Here is a 6,079-nt window from a genome sequence, read left to right as displayed (position 1 = left end):
AAGGAGAAAAATCAAGGTTGCAATAGAAGAAATCCTACTCCAAGTAGAAAACCAGCCCCAAGAAGAAATGTAGATGATGACAAAGATGCGAGAGGAAATGGTTATCAGCAAAGAATCTCAAGGCAGAAAGGCTTCAGAAATACATCAAGGAAACCTCCATCTCCCAGGTACCAAAGTTCATTTTTTGGTTATTGTTATTCTTGTTCAAAGTTTGGTCATATGGCAAAAGACTGTAGAGCATTTCATAGAGATAAATGTTGTAGTCTCCGACAATCTCCAAGAAACAATTTTGCAAGAAGAAATCATGAACTCTTATTCATGAACAATGTAGAATGCTTCAAGTGTCATAACATTGGGCATATGGCACGTGACTGTAACTTAACATGGGATCTTACACAAGCTAGACCCATGCAAAAGAAGAAAGTTACACAAGTATGGAGAAGAAAAGAAATACAGTCCGAAAGTCCCCTAAGCTCTCCAGCCGATCTAAGTTTCTTTTGAAGACTCTGCCAAATGGAAACGATGCATGCAGTTAGGGGGAGCCTGTAATTCTTTATCATTATTGCTGAACTATATTTTTTTAAGTAAAGATCTTCTTATAGGGGAGAGCTATGGAATTAAATCTGCCATAGAAGCAGAGAAGAAAAGGTTGCAGGATAGCTTGGAGATGCAAAGATTGGAAATCTTGCCTGAAGCAAAAAGAAAGAGAATATTACATGATTGGAGCGGCTGAGCACAGCAGTGAAAGCGATGAAAGGAAAGGGGAGTGTTGGAATATTAATTCCAACTGCCGTGCAGGGACAGCGACGGCAGCACAGCTCAATTCGCGACAGCCGTTCGATCTGGCCGATCAATGGACCAGATCTCATCGGCGCTTCACCAAGGATCGGGGCACAAGATCAGTGATCGCCGAATCGCCGTATCGGCGAATTGGAGCATCGGAGGAGGCAGGCAGCGACACAGGAGACCCCGCCGATGAGCGATCGCCGATATCGCATCGGCAGGTCATATCGCATCGGAGCATCGGCGGATCGGCGCAAACAGGCAGTGGAAGCAATGCAAGACTTCGCCGATGAGCGATCGCTGATATCGCATCGGCGTTTCGCATCGGCGCCTTCAAAAGGGGCAGGGCCTTTCGCACAGATATGTTTGCGACGCAATGAGCCGAACCCGACAAGTATTCAACATTTTATTGCATAATATTTCAGGTCCGCGCCCAGGTCATTTTCAATGTATTTTGGTGCTTTTTCGTTATATAACAAAATACATGGAAAAGCAAAGGATCGGTGGTATCGGCCCAGATTGCGATCGGCATATCGCAATCGGGGAAACCAAGGGTGCACAACATTATCATATATGTGCGCTATGCGATGAGTACCGGACCCGATGGGTTTCCAAAGCCAAATTGCATAATCGCTGAAATCCGCCCAAAGGCAAATCTTTGTGTTTTGTAATGTTTTTGTATATTTTCAAATATATGATGAAACAGAGGATTGGCCAGCTGCGATATGCACTACGACCCGAAAGGCGGACCCGATAGAGAACATATGCATGAATGAACCTTTGATGATTCAAATGAGGCAAAGGTGGGCAGATTTGTTCAATGGCGCGAAGCCGGTTAAAGCATGGAGCAGTACAACAGTAGGTGACTGCATTCAATACGCAGTATGGCCGAATGGAAAGAGGACTTGCCTCAAACAAATCAGCATTTATCAGTCATGGACTTTGTCCATGTTTCACGCCACCTGCCCAAGCAGGACCGCAGAGCATTTATCAGTTATGGGCTTCCACACTCAAGAATTACAGCAGAATGTCCGAGAAGATCAGATCTTGTTCACTGAGCAGCAGATTGCAGCAGAGACTCCATCAGTGAGTTAAAGCGGTTGGTAGACAGTTATGACCCCTAATGCACTATGTATGTGTAGACACAGTTGTGTATACGAGAGAGAGAGAATGGGAGAGTAGAGGAGAACACGCAGCAGCATGAAGAATAGCGTAAGGAGAAAGCACAACAGTGCGAAGGCAGAACATAGAACAGGAGAGCAGTGTGGTTGAATGAAAAAAAAGGAATGCGCAGCAGCGCAAGCGAAATGTGGTAAAATGCACAGCAGTGCAAGTAGAAAAGAACAGGGGAGCAACGTGGTAATTTTTTGAGTGTAAAGCTCATGCATTGAAATGCATAACAGTCTTTGGTGAATCCCTCTGTCAAGAGGAAGGTGCTCTTAAGCACAGTCTTTGGTGAATCCCTCTGTCAAGAGGAAGGTGCTCTTAAGCACAGTGTTTGGTGAATCCCTCTATCAAGAGGAAGGTGCTCTTCAGCATAATCTCTAGTGAATCCCTCTATGTGAGGAAGATGTTTTTGTAACAGCAGTTGGAGAATCCCTCTGTGTGAGGAAGATATTCTTTTGTAAAAGCAGTGTTGGTGAATCCCTCTGTTGAGAGGAAGACATTTTGTAACAGTTGGTTTGTTGTAAACGAATAGAAGTTTTTTTTATTTGTTGCTGAAACTCTATCTTCAGCAAGCTGAAATACTGTCTGCAGCAAGATCCTGTGTGTTGTAAAACAGAGTATCACTCTCTGTTGTTCTTTTGTTTTTGGGATTTTAACAAAAAAAAATCCCCAACAGCGGTATCAGAGCATTGTTCTCTGGTCTTTTGGGTTTGCAATCACCCCTGGAAATTATCCCCAACAGTTGCCCTAGGACACCTGTGGTTTCTGGTTGGAACGACAGAGGGAGGAGATTCAACAAATGTTGTTTGGAGGAGATTCGATTTACCATCTGTGGAAGTTGTGGTGACATCTGCAGACATCACATAAAATTGGTGTTTATGCTCTTTTGTTCTTTCATCTTGTACTAGAGACTCGCAGTGTGAAATCATCATGTTTATGATGTTTGTCGGATCGTTAATATGTGAATCTCTGAGAAGTTTTATGTATATTGTTAAAATTTATAATGTAGAGTCACGGGGAAAGCCTGTAGCTCCCATGGCATAACTTGCATGAGGAACTTGACTGAGGTCGATGCAAGGCTTAATCCTCAAGATCTCCTCGAATTCTGCCCGCTCCTCCTTTGCTCGCTCATTCTTTACGAGCATCCATTGAAACTGATTTCTTGCACCTGTCGTTATTATTTCCTCTATTTTCTTGCATCATTAATTACCCAGCCTTGATGATGCCTCTGCTCTTCAAAACCTGAACAAGCATTGTACAAAAGCCCTCCTCCTCGGCCTCCAAGGGGCATGCTAGAGGGAGCTGGAAAGCCAAACAAGTGAAGGACACAATTATAGCAGAGGGTTGGATTTTGCAACGTATAGCTGCAGTTTTGGAAGAAAAACAAGACAAAAGAAGCTGACAGCAACGAAGAATCTTTGAAGAAACAGAGGCGCACAATGTTGAATGAAATGAAAGTTGTACAGTTGCTGTCATCATTTTCTCTGATACGTAAATTTACTCGGACAGCGAGGAGCCACTGGTTCGCCTTTCAGTTTTCGGACAGAATGATCAAGCTGTCTGCCAGCAACCAATAACTGTAAGGAGTTGAATTGAAATAGTCCACGTTTAATCCTCTTATGCACTTGTAAAAACTAGGTAGCATTAAATGTCTGATGCATGTTGGTGTCTTCTATCAATTAGTGGGAAGCCATTTGGTGGTTCAAATCTAGTAATAAAAAATATGTAATGGGGAATTTTCAGAGAATCTTCAACCCATAGATTGAACCAAAAAAAAATCAAGTTCTTTTAATTTCTTTTTGGCTTGGTGTTAGCTAGATTTGTGGTATTAAAATGATAAAAAAATGCAAATTGTAGAATCAACAATGCCTTAACCTGTCCACTGGGAAATCACCCCGTAAGTATGGTGGTAAAGATAGACCTATGTATTGTAAAATTGTGAAACAAAATTATACTAAGCAAAATAAAGGAATTATGGCGGTAAAGATAGACCTATCTATTGTAAAATCATGAAACAAAATTATACTAAGCAAAATAAAGGAATTATGGTGGTAAAGATAGACCTATCTATTGTAAAATCGTGAAACAAAATTATACTAAGCAAAATAAAGGAATTAGTGTAACTGTACAATATGCCTATCACATACTAATAAAAAATAGCGGAAAGTTGATGACAAGAGAAGGGTAGGTACCATGTCTTTACAAATAAAATGATGGTAAAGATAGACGTATGTATTGTAAACTCATGAAACAAAATTATACTAAGCAAAAGAGAAGGGTAGGTACCATGTCTTTACAAATAAAATGATGGTAAAGATAGACCTATGTACTGTAAAATCGTGAAACAAAATTATACTAAGCAAAATAAAGGAATTAGCGTAACTGTACAATATGCCTATCACACACTAAGAATAAATAGCAGAAAATTTGATGACAAAAGAAGGGTAGATACCATGTCTTTACAGATAAAATGATGGTAAAGATAGACCTATGTATTGTAAAATCATGAAACAAATTTATCCTAAGCAAAAGAGAAGGCAGCTACCATGTCTTTACAAGTAAAATGATGGTAAAGATAGACCTATGTATTTTAAAATCGTGAAACAAAATTATACTAAGCAAAATAAAGAATTAGCGTAACTGTTTAATATGCTTATCACACACTAAGAATAAATGGCAAAAAAGTTGATGACAAGGGAAGGGTAGGTACCATGTCTTTACAAATAAAATGATGGTAAAGATAGACCTAGGTATTGTAAAATCGTGAAACAAAATTATACTAAGAAAAATAAAGGAATTAGCGTAATTGTACAATAAATAGTAGAAGAGTTGATGACAAGAGAAGAGAAGGGTAGGTACCATGTCTTTACAAATAAGTTGATGACAAGTGAAGGGTAGGTAACATGTCTTGGTCACCAATTTAGTGTCCTAAATTGCTTGCTTGAATTATCAACTGAGGCTTGTAAGCTGATGAAGTGTAGTGCACTATATGTGCTTAGTTAACCCTTCCTATTTGTTGTTTTGTTTTTTTATATTGTTTTGGGGGTTTTTGTTCTTTGATTCTTAATGATGTACAAATTGAACTATGAGAAATTGAATTTAAAATTCCTAAAGGTGAAGAGAGAGCTTAAGACTAGTCAAAATCTAAGTTAAAAGAATGTAAAACAAAGCATCTATCTTATCTTGTCATTAATCCTAAGTCATGAATCTAATTCTTAAAATTAAAAGGTGAAGTTGTAAGGCATGTTGAAATAAATACAGAGAATGAAACTAACTGGAGTACTTCTAGTTACTCTAACCTTCAATTTTGAAAGACAACCTTCTTGAGATGGAATACAAGCAACTTTCTGTACTTTATGATCTAGAGACAAAACTGTTGGATTTATTAATTAACCACAAAAAGGGAAGACAAAGAGTCCTATTACTTCTGGGTTTCATATGTTTGACTCCACCTTTGACTGTGGTCTTGAGCTGGCTTTCTTATCGATATGGGCTAAGTAACTAGGATAGAATTCATGTGGAGCTGATCCCAGAGATGCCCAGGGATAGCTTTGAAAAATATTATTCTTAAAATATTTTTACATTATAAAAAGCAAAAGCATTTTTTTTCTCTAGATCTTGGTCACCAAGTGGTGACCAGGGATAGCTTTGAAAAATAATATTTTTAAAATCCTTTTACATTATAAAAAACAAAAGCATCTTTTTTTTCTCTAGGTAACAGAACTTGTTCCAAAGGACTGAACAAAAGCCATCTTGTTATTTTATAATTCGAGCAATGAAGAATTTGTTGATCTAGTACAGTTATATGAGCATTGTAATCTTGGTTTCCTTCCTACCAAAGAAGCCAAGGTCATGCACCAATTCATTGAATTATGCTACATACGATCTTGTGATACTTGTTTCTACTTTTGTTGAATCTTTTTTTCCATGCCTTGAACTTCAATTTTAACATCCTTAAAGAAGTGAAGCTCATTGGCTACGATTGCATCAAGTATGTCATTTTAAGCTTGGATAGTGGGGTTACAAGAAGGTTGAGGACTACCAAGCAAGGGGTGAACTTTTTGGGAGCTTCCACAATTACTAGAAGTACCAAGGATAGAAAAATCTATTCAAATGATTTTTATAAGGT

At 38.7% G+C, this 6,079-nt stretch overlaps 1 pseudogene; it reads left to right on the top strand.

Moving 5' to 3' along the window:
• The first annotated feature begins 1,667 nt into the window (after positions 1–1,667).
• LOC149144802 (uncharacterized) overlaps positions 1,668–6,079 on the top strand; it is a 45,347-nt pseudogene continuing 40,935 nt past the window's right edge.

The sequence above is a fragment of the Pinus tabuliformis genome, chromosome X (genome assembly GCF_031772625.1).
Source record: "Pinus tabuliformis cultivar Carrire ecotype Pingquan chromosome X, CPIR1, whole genome shotgun sequence".
Taxonomy (NCBI): domain Eukaryota; kingdom Viridiplantae; phylum Streptophyta; class Pinopsida; order Pinales; family Pinaceae; genus Pinus; species Pinus tabuliformis.
Note: the sequence above shows the minus strand (reverse complement) of the source record. Positions and strands in the feature narration are given on the sequence as shown.